Genomic DNA, 15619 nt, shown 5'->3' with positions numbered 1-15619 from the left:
CATGAATGTTTACAGAGATTTATTTATAACTGCCAAAAGCTCAAATGAACCAAGATCCTATTCAATAAATGAACAGATAAGCCAGATATGATGCCCATATCGTAGGAAATAATTGAGAAGTAAAAAGAACTGGATGGAGTTATCAAGGAAGAGAAAAACATAGAATAATTTCAGATGAATATTTCTATCTGATAGGAAGAAGTCATTCTGAAAGTCCACATACTGCATAATTCCAACTATATGACATTCTACAAAAGGCAAAACTAAAAACACAATAAAGATTCCAGTGGTTACCAGCTGTTCAGAAGAGGCACGAGAGTTGAATAGGTGAAGCCCAGGGGATTTTCTAGGGCAGTAAAATAATCCTAAATGATACTGCAATGGTGGATTCATGATGCTATGAAAAATTAAACCTTAACATATGCAAATTTAAAAATATATTTAGCAAACAGATAAGTCTAGAATGGAATGCAGACTGTGACAAAAGAATCCACTGTACTATAGACAGATGAAACAATCTCACCGAAGAAGATAGAAGAAAAACGGCTAAGGTAAATAACTTTGAAATGAGTAGTCTAGAAGACTAAAGGCAAAGGGAACTATGCAGAAGCCCTGTTTTCTACTTGATAAAGATGTTTCCCATGATTATAAGGATTAGCAACTCTTCTTAATGAGAGGAGGCTGATCATCCATATGATAATGGATTAGAGTTGGATACATCAGCAAAACCCATATTTAGTTTAATATAAGATTAATACAAAGAGAAATACTTTTAGATATACGTATAGACATCTTTCTTGACTTATGATAGGGTTGCATCCTGATAAATTTATCTTAAGTTGAAAATATTGTAAGTTAAAAATGCATTTAATACTCCTAACCTAACAAACATCACAGCTTAGCCTAGCTTAACTTAAATGTGTCCAGAATACCTGCTTGGGACACTTATATTAGCTTTACAGTTGGGCAAAAATATCTAACGCCAAGTCTATTTTATGATAATAAAGTATTAAATATCTAATTTATTAAATAGTATACTAAAAGTTGAAAAACAGAATGTATGTATGGACACAGAATGGTTGTCAGTATGTCAATTATTTACCCTCATGATGGCATAGTAGACTGAGACCTGTAGCTTGCTGGCACTGCCCAGCATCATGCGAGAATACAATATACCATATCACTAGCCTGGGAAAACAGATCAAACTCAAAGTATGGTCTCTACTGAATGCACATTGCTTTTGCATCATTGTGAACTTGAAAAACTCTAAGTCAAATCATCATAATCAGGTACTGTCTTTATCCTGAACTTAGTATATACAAATGTATCTTCTTGCTTAGTCACTGGGGACTGCCTAGAAGCAAAGTTACCCCCATAGCAGAGAACACATTTAGCATCCTGATCCTGGTTTCTAAAGCCAACTTCCAGTAAATGAAACGAGGAGTCCTTGGTGAAATGACTGATTCTAGGACTTGAGTAGGAAGTACACAAGTCTAAAACATCTTATAATGCCAGAAAGTAAAGGTGTAATTAGAAAAAAAAAAAAGCATAATTATGTGATTATGTTAAAGACACAGAGGAGTCAACTGAAAGATCTCCCAATGGCTAAAACTGAAACAATATGAAAAAAAATTAAGTATACTATATTGTAACCCAAAGTATAAAATAAATATCTATGGGTCCATATTGATGAACAAAGAAATAAACAAAAAGACATAGAGACAGAGAGACTGACAGTGAGGAAGATGAGCCAAATTTATCATGCAAAAGAATTCTAACTCATTTATGTAGATACTCTACCTTGAAGGGGGTAGACTATGAGTCCTCACTCCTTAAATGTGGGTTGTGCACACTAACTTCCTTCCCAAGAGTCTGGCATGGAGTGTTTGGGGGGAACTTTACAGTAAAGAAATCCCACAAACACTACCTCACCTCAGTAAAGTACTGAAGAATTAACACTAAAAGTGATGTCATACAGATAATAGGTAAACTTGATATGATATGACAAGAATGTCACTTTAAATCTGTTGTCTTCAAACCCTATAATACTATTCTGAGGAAAATATCAAAACAATCTAAGGAAAATTCTACAACATATCTGAACAGTACTCCTCAAAACTCTGAAAGTTACCAAAAACAAGGAAAGCCTGAGAAACTATTCCAACCAAGAGAAACCTAGGAAGCATGATGAATTAACATAATATAGTGTTCTGGAAGAGGTTCTGAAACAGCAAAAAAGGTAAAATAAAATGAAATCTGAAGTGGTATGTATACACAGTGGAATATTACTGAGCCATCAGAAAGGATGAATACTTGCCATTTACAAAGACGTGGATGGAGCTGGAGGGTATTATGCTAAGTGAAATAAGTCTGTCAGAGAAAGACACTTACATCGTTTCACTCCTATATGGAATATAAGAAATAGCTCAGAGGATCATAGGGGAAGGGAGGAAAAACTGAATGGGAAGTCATCAGAGAGGGAGATGAACCAAGAGACTCTTAACTATAGGGAACAAACTGAGGGTTGCTGGAGGGGTGGGGGGGATGGGTAATTGAGTGATGGGCATTAAGGAGGGCACGTGATATGATGAACACTGGGTATTAAAAGCAACCGATGAATTACTGAACACTACATCGGAAATTAAGTAGGTACTTTATATTGGCTAATTGAATTTAAATTTTAGAAATTGGAAACCTGAAAAAAAAAATAGACCTTAGTTAATAATAATATATATGGATACGTGATTCAAGAATTGTGACAAATTTACTATACTAATACAAGAAAAATTAATAAGGGAAACTTGGCAAGGGGTATTTGGGATCTCTGTGTACTATCTTTACTACCTTTGCATAGGTCTAAACTAAAATAAAAACATTATTAAAATTATTTACAAAGGGTACACACAAATACCCACATAATGGTAATATGCCTCATGCATAGTCACGCCAATGTCATTCAACATTCTAAAGTAATTTATAACATTGTTATTATATCAAGTAATGATATTACTCTAATAGCAATTAAAATTCCAGGCTTGTAAGGTGATCTTATTATAAACAATGAATACAACTCATTCAACATAGATTTTTTTTTTGTACAGCTTAACTAAATTACTGCCAACAATTCATGTGCATATTATTAATTACAAGAAATTATGAGCTTTTGAATAAATACCAAATTGCTGATGAAAATGAACTATATCTAATTATGTCCTCAGTCTACCCAATAACGTTTATTAACTTCAACTGAATATGGATAGCATATTTCAAATCAATCTTACCATAAAGTGAATATTGAAGATTGATTGACTATTTTGTTAATTTAGTGGACACATTTGAACTGTGTTGAAGAAAAAATTTCCCTGGCACTTTTTATTTATTTATTTATTTATTTATTTATTGTATATTTTTTATAGTTTTTTTGGTATATTTTTTGTTTTGTTTTATTTTTGTTTTTGTTTTTGGTTTATTTGGTATTTTTTTTATTGGAACTTGTTCGTATTTGAAGAAGACTTATTCAGGCCTATTGTGATAGGTGTCAAGACTATTACAATGGAAGAGAAGAAACAGGCTCAAAGACTAATAATGCAACAAAGCAAAAGTAAGGATTTATAGCCAAGGCGTATAGATAGAAAATTACTAAGAGGAATTATCAAGGATAGGGGGATTCTTATGAAACCAACTTAACAAATCTCTTGCTGAAGGCAGGCCAGGATGAAGAGATACCAAGGTGAGAGATTAGGGATTAGGAATTTGATCAGATACTCAGGGTAAAAGATTGTCCTTTTTGGGGGGGAGGGGGGTAGAGGTAGGTAGCAATTTAGAAAGCAAAGGAACTTACATACAAGGCTCATCTTGGATAGCCTTCAAAAATAGATTTCTACCCCATTCGCTAGAATCTTAAAAGTTTAAATGAGGTCTTAAAAGGTTCAGTCACATACAGTATCCAGATGGTCTCAACAACACACTGCTCTCTCAAGACCATGTCTTGAAAACAGTTTCCACTGTGGGAATAGGAGGCAGAGCATATATCTAAGAACAGAGGAGGAACCTCCAATTGTTTGGGTCTAGCTGATGTGTCAACTAGAAGTTACAACTTCTCAATTATTTCCTTCAACAAGATGTCGAAATATATATGGGAAGAAGTAATCCACTGGATGGGGCCAGGCAGGACAGAGGAAATAGCAGTAGCAAAGACAGGAAAGCATAAAACTATATGCCATGTTCAGTAAGAAAGAAGTTCTTCGGTGCCTTGGATACAGAGTGGATGTTGGGGAATCATGGGAGAACTCACAAAGGGGAGGGTGCATAGGATTATGAAAAAAAAAAAAAAACAACTTTGTATCCTCCTAAGGACTTTGAATTTTACTAGTAGGCTTATAATGACAATTTTATCAAGTGTGTTCATACTTCAGACATTTATATACCATATATCATATGTGCAACTTTTGCTACCACTATACACTATTATTTAGTTGATTTTTTTTTTTAAAGGATTCTCTTTAAACTGATTTAGCAGAGCCATTGCTACAAATGAACTAAGCAGGCCAAGGGCCGAAGGACAAGACAGGTTAAAAGAGAGTTCAGAAGGACCTGTCTTAACTTTACTCAATAAAAGAGTTTTCTCAACTGTAACAACAATTTTCATATTCATATTAACTTAGTTAAGACAATATATGAGGCACATTTGTTATTTATGAGGTGACTTCAAAGACAATTTCATGTTTTCAATCCAAGTTAACCATAGCCACTATCAGTCTATTTTTAGACACAGATAAAAACTGTCATTAGGTTTATATTTAATGTATATTAAGAAATATATGTTCCTTTGGGAAATATAACTTCTCATAAGATATTAGGAAACCATATAATCATCTATTTTAATCACAAAAACATTCTAAGGAGAGCCAGCCACCCAACATCTGTCTTGCCCATCAGCCTGCCCAAACCGCACACAGGACACTAGGTTCCTGCCTAGGGATACTTTTCCAGCTCTCAGTCGTGGCAGTACTTGCAACAGTGACCCGCTCCCTACAAATGCCTGCTGCCAGCCTCGTTTGATATGTGCCACAGGGGACTGTTGCAGCTGTGCCCCAGGACTATGGAGTGGCACTACTGAACTACCTAGTAAAATCTTCTCTGTAAGCCAGTGGGCTGCAACCACAGCTTAAGAAGGTTTGAACTTCACCTCTTATGCATTCCTACATCCTTTCCTTCAGCTTTAAAGTATCAGTTATTTTTTATTTTTTAGCTGAAGTATAATGAACACACAGTATTATATTAGTTTCAGGTGTACAGTATCATGATTCAACAACTCTATACATTTCTCAGTGCTCACCAAGATATGTGTACTCTTAATCTCCAGGGTATTTTTCAGAGGTCTCTTTCCATTTTAATTGTTACTTTCTTATCAAAGCTTAATAATCCTTTAGTGTTTCTCTGTTTAAAGTAGTGTATGTTTTTCTCTTTCCTGACTAGGCCAGAATTGATAATGCACTCTAAGACTTCCTCCCTCAGAACTTATACAAAATAGAAGATGAATGAATGGATGGATAAAACAAAGGACAGATATGAAGACAGACAGAAAAACAGATATAGATAGATGCATGATATTTACACATATATTTTGTCACTTCCTATTTTGCAAATGAAATGCAATATTTTTTAACAAATTGAATCAAATACAATGAAATTAATTTTGATTTCCCACTTAATTCCCTAAGCACCTATATAAATAATTCATACAATTGAGAACTATAAATTAGATATAGAAAAGATTTAGTTGGAAAATTTTACATGTCTGCATAAAAAATTCAAGACTTCAAAAGTATTCAAAATATTTACTCTTATTTATTAGAGAAAATTCCCATTATTGACCCTTTGGAAGGATAATTTCTTTCTCTTCATGATTCAAAATAATAAGTAATTCATATTTATGGACATTTTGGGAAAGAATATAAAAACGGCAAAAGGTAGACCTTCACCTAATTTCCCTGAGATTCGAGAAATGAATGTGCCACTACACTGTTTATTCTGTACTATGTAAAAGCAGATCTGTTCTTCGTACCAATGTAGGAAATGTACATATCTTAATTACCTAAGTATTAAAAATACATTTCATTTTAATGTATTCAATCAGAGCTGATTATTAAATTCACTTAATTATGAGATTTATTCATCTTGAAGAAAGTTTAATATAAAGACTACACTCTAAGGAGAAAACATTACATTAGAGGATTTATTTGGAGAGCAAGTAAAATGAATCCATATGATTAAAATCTAATTACAAGTATACCAAAACCTTCATTACTACTACTTACCCATATTAGCATAATCAAATTTTTTTAAGTAAAAGCTTATTCTCTTTTTAAATTTTATTTTCAACACACCAGTGGAATTTAATTCAAGCAGAACCAAATCTTGATTAATAATTGTAAAGTATCTCAAAATTTCCCAGAGGGTCTAATATTTGTAAAGCTATAAATTAATTATAATATTACACAGTATTAACTATCAAATGTATGACTAAGTTAGAAAGAAAGGATTAGATTATCTTTCCCAAAAGATAATAAGCATACCTCCAGTTAGGAAAAACTTTTTAATGTTATTTAGAACACAAATTTCTAAACATCCAACATTCTCTAAAGTGTGTACTGAAACCCTTTATGGTAGGGATCTCTTTTAATCTTTGTGGTAACAAATATTCATGAAAATACTACTGACAAATTATTAATGTTAAAAGAATGAATTTTTAAAAAATCATTATATGTGTTCTGTAATTAAAGTTTACACAAGTTAAAACTTCTACAAAGACTGTTGATGAAGGTATTTATGTGGGTGATAAACCAAATTTCTGGGAGTGAGATATAAATTGGGGAGAATTCAAATATACAAAAAAATTATGAATAGTAGCCACTGATTCTTGACCATTAAAGGCAGAATCTGTTTCTAAAATATAAACTTTAGCAGTAAAAATCAAGAAAGCAAATTTTATGAATTGGCCTATTTTTTTCTACTACTATTAGCTATGATTCAGTATACATACTGCAGAAAACTTTATAAGCCATGTTTAAGGAACACTGTAGTATGTTGATATCATTCAAACTATCTTTTGGGAAAAGGTTAAAAATATATGGCTTCAAGTTCCTTTCAATTTTGTTACAGTGTGATAGATTTATTAGCAAGTTAAGTATTTATTTGCATGAAATTTAAATTTAATAAAGGAAAAATCAAGCAGCTGAAGCAATTGTCTTCAAGCAGCTGAAGACAATAATGACATCTATATGATGTCATTTCCTTAGAATAGGAGAAAGAAATCTTATGAAGTCAGAATGAGAGGTGAAGCCCTGTGTGATTTTCCTATTCTAGAAAAGTCTCAATTGGGGATAAACTGTAACTGTAAGGTCTAGTGATTTTCCCAAGACTGCTTTTCAAGAATGGTGAAGTTGAGTTAGTGGAGTTGGGTCACCCCTCACTCCATTATAATAGGATCCATCACTTTGAGTTACACCCAAGGAAACTGAAAGAGATACATTTCTGACTAAGAAACTTTAAAGCCACTATAGAGAGCCATGTAAAATATCTATATAAAAGTAAAAGACAGTTAAATATTTCACGTATGTTATGTGCCCACAAACAGCTAATGTACATTTATCCCAACATACTTATGAGATAGTCACAACTAATATTTTGTTAAATGCTTTTTGCAGTTAAGGAAATTAAATTTATAAAACATTATATTAAAATTTCCAGTAAATGACAGAAGCACAATCTGTTTGACTTCAAAGGCAATTCCCTGAAGATTTACAGTTTTTATTTCTATTTCAAGTTCACTGAGGTATAATCACATACAATAAAATTTAGCCTTTATAAAGTTTGAGTTTTACTTTCAGTTTCTTATTGTTTATGACAGTATATAAAAACAGTTAATTCTATGGATCCTGTATTCTTCAATCCTGCTAGGACTTTTTAGTTTTACGAGCATTTTTATAGCTGCTTTCTCCTCCTCCTCCTGCTCTCCCTCCTCTCTGATCCCATTTACATAAAGTGCAAAACAAGTGGGAATAATTTATGCATTTGGGATATCCACTTTGTTTTATCCTTGGGGTGAACAGTGATTGGAAGGTTCATGAGATTGACAGTAATGTTCTGTTTCTTCATCTGAGAGCAGGTGTGTTCAATTTGTAATGACATCCATTAAGCATTATACTTATTTATGTTTCTCTACATGCATGCTATTGTTCAAGAAATAGTTTTAAAAATTAAAAAATGTGAAGCTGATACTGCCATATTTACATATTCCTCCAAAACACCACCAGTAACTACTGGGCATACAGCTTCATAAACACCGACCTCGCATTTATAGGAAAACTTTTAAAAGCTGAAAGAAAAAAAAGCTGCAGGGAAATAACATGGCATGTTAACTACATTGGAATTAATAAAATAAAATAAAATAAAATAAAATAAAATAAAATAAAATAAAATAAAGCTGCAAGTAGGGTTTATACCCTGAAAAAAATTAAAATAAATTTTAAGACAGTTTAAGAATCATTACTATTCATTTCAAAAAAGATAATGCATCATGGTCTACTAGACATTAGATTTATTTACTCTATCATGTCTCAAAGTATTCTGTATTTTTCCTGATAAACAAAACTGAAACTAGATTGGGTGCCATGCAATAGATTTAGACTTCTAATTCGTATATTATATGACATGTGAAGCATGGAGCATTTTCATCATGTAGATTAGTTTTGAATATAGTAAAATAATCAAATAAATTTCCAATAGACATGAAACTTGGAAGTAGATGATATTTTTGACGTGTGACTAAAGTGAATATAAAGGGCACCATTTAAAAGAAAAATAAAGATTATAAAAATAAAAACTATAATTTGAAATAGGTCATGGCTGGGGAAAGATGCAGTTTCCCTTATTAATTTCGTGGGTTTTAACTTAGTGCTTCTTCAGCTCCAGTTGGCAGTCTTTCATTCCTGCTTTCTCATCTACAATTATTTAGACTACCTTGTCTAATGCTAGTATCCACAGAACTACTCAGACTCCTGAAAACACACTATATAGTTATTTTTGCTGGCACTTGGTTGTGTCTATATAACCTGATGTAATATTAGTATATGCCAGGTTCAATCCAAGTTATCAGTTTGAGCTCACCTATCACTTGATAATTTAGAGAAAACTAATTTTAAGTATCAATTTTATCATCTGTGCAAATATGGAATCCTTTCCAGAAACTTTTTTTTTTCTGTCTCTGCTCCAGTGTGTGTTCATAGTGATGTCTTGATTTTGCTCCATGAAATCCTGTAAACATAGATTGGCTCCTTTGCTGGTTTACAATAAAAGAACTAACCTAAAAATAGTTTCACAAAAAAAAAAAAAAATAGTTTCACATTTTTACTAGGACTCGAAGAATTTCAGAAAGATGTTAGGTCACAGAACAGCGTTCTACAATTTCGCTGGCTTCTACTTCACATTCTAATGACGTGGTGAGATGTGTTACACAAGCGGTAGGTTAAGGCAACGCTGGTGAGGAAAAATGAGGCAGAAGCTGTCAGAAGTTTGTGGAGACATCAGACCACAATGCAGTTCTGGTCGCTGTGAAGAAGAGGGAAGGAGAAGGATTGGGTGGAAGAATGTTGTATCACACTGAAGGCCAAGGAAAGCAGGCAAGACCGACCAAGAGTCATGGAACCAAACTTGCCCATCAGAGCAATCCTGCCTCTCCCAAGAATAGGGCTGCCTTAGTCTCCCTGTTATAGCCAGTCACTCACTTGTAGCACCTCTGGGAAAGACTGAAGAGGCCGAAAGGCAGTGATGGACTCGGAGGGGAGCAGCTCGGGGCATCAGACACTGGTACTCTGTGTATTAAAAGATCTGAAGGGCATGTTTTCCCGCCTGCCAGAGCTCACCCCTGCTACTGCACAGAGTATCTACACATGTATGGGAAGGAATGATCTCATGGGCCTGGTTTCCTAAAAGGAATATCACAAGAGGGAGGTCGGTGAGGTCGACTATGGCTCCCCCATTACCACCGTGTATTTCAGGACGACAATGGGTGTTTGTCCTCTCCCTGCCCCACTGTCCACTGAAAAAAAAAGTCTCTCTCTCTGAGCAGACTTAGTTAAGCTTCCCTGGAAACACTTCATAACTAAGCATCAAGCATGTGGGTCTGTTTCCATTCTCACCAAGTCTAGCCTGAGCAAGAATCCTGCGAAGCCACCCTTGACATGTCACCCTTGACATCTGACCAACTTCCTCCTCTCTTACCTTTGATGTATTGGGGTTGCTTTAGCGAGATTCTCCTTACCCTTGGTAGTTTCCCATCTGTTGACCCTCCTCCCTCTCTTCATTGGCTATCAAGCCCCAGCTGTCTTTGCTATGTTGGGAGTTACAATGACTCTCTCTTCTCCACTGTAACACACTTGAACAAAGTCTTCCTTACCATTCTAACATGTGTCAGAATAATTGTTCCCCTCTCCTCCTCAGCTACCACCTGGATAGGTTTGGGTGGCTTACTTGGTGGCAAACAAAACCTTCATCTCTAGGAGCATTTCATTATTGTAAACTTCTCAGGTTGCAGTCCCATGTGTCCATTCATAGTTACTCTGGGGAGAGGGGGTACCAGGAGGTATCTACCCAATCCCTGGAGTTTCACATGTACCCATAATCTCCATTTTATATTAAAAAAAAAAAGCCTGACCTCTCTTAACAACCAGTGTCCATTGTCTTTGCCAGTACTGTGACCCCTCTTCTCACCTGAAGTTTCCAGGCTCAAGATCTCCAAAGGGCCCTAAAAGCATCCCATGGAACCTTGAAAGGGTAGCTTGCTTACATTTTAAATCCTTGTTAGGACAAAGCTTCCAACCCTGCAGAAGCCAGAGCTGGGATATAGTGTGAGACGGGCAATCGGCTAAAAAAAAATTCTATGTTCTTTCTTGTAAAACGAACAAACAAACAAACAAACAAACCTTCCAGGTTTTCAGGCATTTGACAGCTAGTTGGACCCATGTAACTAATTCTGACCACAGAATGTCCTGAATCTCTTCCAGACCAAACCAGTGAAAGTCCTGCCTGCTGCACTGATGTTCCAAATGGTTCAGATACAAAGATCAATCGGTTCAAGTCATATTTGATATGATGGTTTGATTACATTTGAGGTTTAATTTGTTACATTAGCCCAACATAATCTGAGTAATATATGTGTAAGGATTTTTAAACAGAATTCACTATCAATGTTTTATAGGAGTTTGTAAAAGTGTCTATCTATAAGCATATATATGCATATATACACATTCTTATATAACTAACATAAAAAATACATTGAAATATTATTTTTTCCTCAGAAAATTTTGCTTTTCATATCAAGCTGACATATTTGTTCATATTGTGTATATAAAATAGATATAGTATTGCTTTTGTGTATGTGTAGAGTGAAGATCTGGAGCCTCACAACTGTAATTTCAATATGCAGAATGGGCGGGTAGGTTGATGCCTTCCTCATTTCAAGTTCCATTGATGGGCTCCCTCTTACACTATGTCTTAATATAATTTTCTGAGATAGGATCAGATTGTTCCTGCTTACCTGCATAAAACTGAACTGTCCTTGAAGCACCTGGATGGCTCAGTTGAGTGACAGGCTCTTGATTTCGACTCAGGTCATGATCTCAGGGTTGGGATAGAGCTCCACCCTCAGCGGAGAGTCAGCATGAGGATTCTCTCTCCTTTCATTCTGCCCTTCCCCCCAGTTACACTCTCAAATAGTCTCTAAAAACCAAAACCAAAACAAAAACCTGAACTGACCTTGATTCAGATGTCCACATTAATCCAACCACCTGTGACCAAAAAAAGGTGATTTGGTATAAAGTCAACCTGGTCCTTCAGTAGTCACTGTGGATGGGGCATTTTCCCAGGGGAGGGGGGAAATGGTCTAGACTAGCCAGGCACTCTAGACTATTTTCCTTCACCATTTAACTGAATATTCAGTAGAACACTTTATCTTCCAAAATAGTGTGGGGAGATTACCATTCATGGTCTCGCCTCTCACTTTTCCTTACATATAATTGCATTTCAACCACAACTCTCTAATATCACCCCACTCGGCAACTCCAAGTTTTTTCTTTGATTTCTCTTCAAATTTTCCAGTTACTTTTACGCATTACCATCAAGTATTGATCAATACTTTCTTTCTGATTTTATCGTGGGTACCCTGCCACCTACGATGAACAGTATTATTTGTCAAGTGAACAATACGTTATTTATTCCAACAACTATAGTATGGTTCATAAGTATTCAGACTATTTAAATCAGACGGGTTTTTACTAGCAAAACCTTAGTAAATTTTATTTCAAACACTCAAGACTGCCAAGAACTATTAGATCTGAAAGCAATTATCTTTTAGAATACTTTTTGTCTAATTCATGCAGTGTGTCATGCCACCTAAGTCATGCCAAACAACACCCAAACTCCACCCAGGACAGAGTATCAGTGCAGCATACAAATGTGCCCCTAACCATAAACTAAGCGACAGCATGTTTTGCCATGATAACGGTTTTAGCTTCAATTAACCACAAATAACAAATTAGGCAACAAGTCCTCCAAATGTGTTCCTATGAACAGCATCATATTGCATGTGTATTTATCTATCTGTCATTTTCCCTTGCCCCCAGAATACAGCCTCAACGATTTTTGCAGAAAAGAATGCTGGTAATTTTGACCAAATATTATGTGTCATAATACTCAGTTGAGAAAGCACTGTACAGTTTCAAGGGCAAAAAAGTAAAGTCATTAAGTCTCTGAAAACTCTACAAGATAATTCCAATACTGGTGTTCCCTTTGTTGTAGCCAAACAGAAAATAGTCTTCATTATTAAACATTCTTCTATCACTAGCAATAATTACTTTTTTAATTAATAATTTTAAGTTAATGATGTACTATAGAATAAAAAGCAGACTAATGTCACAGTAACTGACAAACTGCACTGCCAGTCTTCCTCGTGTTATTATGCAAACCATGCACTTGATGCTAAAAACACACTGTGTAGTAATTTTAGAGATAAAATTTAACACACAGAAAGTGATCTTGACCATTTTATGTTCAGCTCCCTTCAATTTCTTTTTTTTACAAAGATAATAGCAATTCTGCAGTTGGTTTAAAGCATAGAACTGTATGAAGAGACAGACCTTGAGAGAGCCCTAATAAATACTCTTGCCCCTCAGAGAAAACTACAGGGAAATAATTTCAGAAGGTGAACTATCCCCTGCTTTCAGAAACTGACAAAGGAGATTCGACAAGCTCTTTAAAAACTCTGACTTCCAAAAGATTCAATCCTCTCTGTCCTATCACTCGTGTTTCATACCACCGATTAAGTCTATCTTCTTTTATTCCCTTTGTACCTTAATTGTAAAGAATTGCATTTTTCCCCAGCCAAATGATTCTAGGTCATCTGACATGTTATATGAACAGGCTAATTCCTAAATCAGGTTGCATTTTTTAGATGACTACAAACTTTGGCAACTGCTGAGAACTAAGGAAGACACAAACAATATTTGATACAATGCTTGACTTTGAGAAATTGATACTCTTGAGGACAATATGTATGCACATGGAGTACTAAAGATCTTTTACAGCAAATAAAAGACCTATAATTCAATATAACCAGATTCCAAATATATTTTAAATAAAATAATCTCTATGAAAAGTTAGCAAGATGAGAAATATGTTGTTGGGAATTATAAAAGCAACCTTCCTGGATCTTCCCTGCCCACCCCACCCCCACCCCCAATCATTTGGAACTGGAAATAATCCTTCAGTAACCAGCAAATTACTTTCAAGTGAAGAAGGGGAAGAGAAAACATTTGATGTGTGAAAGGAAAGCAGAGATACACTCTAAATTCTGCATAGATAAGGGGTAATTCACGTCTAGGATATTGCTGAATAGTGGAAAGAACAGTAGGATAGCTTCAGAGGAGTTTAGTATGACTGGAATGAAGAGTTTGATCTCATAGGAAATGAAAGATAATAGCAGGTTCTTAAATGAGAAAGTCACTCTTTCATAGCAATGCTTTTGGCATCACTTTACAGATTTCATTCCAAATAATTTCCATGTAATTAAAATTGGACCCTAGCTTTTACTAATTTCTGGTTATGAAAAATACCCCCAAAAGGAAAATTAATTTCTTCTTCATTTATCTATTTAGAAACATCTATTTCAAGCATACTTGAATAAAATGAAAGACATGAGGTTCTATGCCAATTAATCTAGTATATAATCTTCTAAAGAAAGCTAAAAGTTTAAAAATCATATAATGAGATACAAGATAATATTTTTAATAAAACTGACTGAAAAAATTAATAGGTATGAATGTGAATGTTCTGAGACAGGGAGAGTAGAATCTAAGTAAATAAAATGTGTCTTTAGGATTTCTTAAAGGAAGAGAAAAGTTTCCTTCAGAAGAGTTGTATAAACAATGCATAGTCAATATTCTGAATTGCCTTTAGATTCTACTACTTGTGTTTTTGGAACTAAAACATTTTTATTGAGTAATTATTTTAATGAAATAGTTATCCCAAAATACTACATAGACTGTTTTGGAGCTTTGTGCTTTTTTCTTTTACAAAATTATATTCACCTATTTTCTGTCATTATTTTAAACAAGTAAAACAAGTAATTTATTACTTATCCCAGTCTTTAAATGACAGAAAGCATATTAGCAAAAAGTTTTTATACATCAGAAATACATTTCTGACACATTACTAAATGGTTCAAAAATATATATTTAATGGACTGGCTTTCAAGGTATGGTCTCAAGATCAGCAATATCAACCTCATCTGGAAATTGCTGAATGAAAAACTAAGGAGATAGGACCTACCATTTGTTTTTATAAGCCTCTGAGGGTAATTCTGACGGAAGTTAAAATTTGAGAACAACTTACATAACTGTGTTACATCTAAATGTTGTTTTAATAGATATTCATATTTTGCATTAATGACATTTTATCCTTGTTTGAAAACTTAGTATAATGTCGTTATAATCTTTTTTTCCCCACAGTAATGCATTTTATCTGCCACACCAATACCCCTTTCGTGAGACATTTAAATTTTGCATGGCATTGGGTCGATCTAAAAGTTTTATGAGTAACAAATATGCTAGAAGTACAGGATATGTGTAAGTTATAAATATTACAGAAGTCTTGATTAACATATCGCCTACATAGAAAATATATGATTCTATTTTATAGAAGATAAATGTTAGCTTAAGCCAGTATACCTGACAAACATGAATATATGACAAACACACATGACAGTATACATTTGCCAAAATTGTTAAATCATTCATACATATAAAATTGTTTAATTTTATTATATGTAAATTTTATCTCAATAAAAGTGATAAAATTGTAAAGTATTACTTTACCAGTACACATAAACCCCTCTCTCCCATATTTACACATCTCACAGAAATTCGTTTCATCCTGAGTCAAATGTTATTTCTAAATTATATCATAGATTTATCAACCTAGATGAGCCAAGCAAAGGCAGTCCTGGAAACATTCCAAATTTGATAAATAGTTTAGCTGTGAATATGACAAAAGTAAAGCAAG

This window comes from Canis lupus, chromosome 14, assembly GCF_011100685.1.
Source record: "Canis lupus familiaris isolate Mischka breed German Shepherd chromosome 14, alternate assembly UU_Cfam_GSD_1.0, whole genome shotgun sequence".
NCBI lineage: Eukaryota > Metazoa > Chordata > Mammalia > Carnivora > Canidae > Canis > Canis lupus.
Note: the sequence above shows the minus strand (reverse complement) of the source record.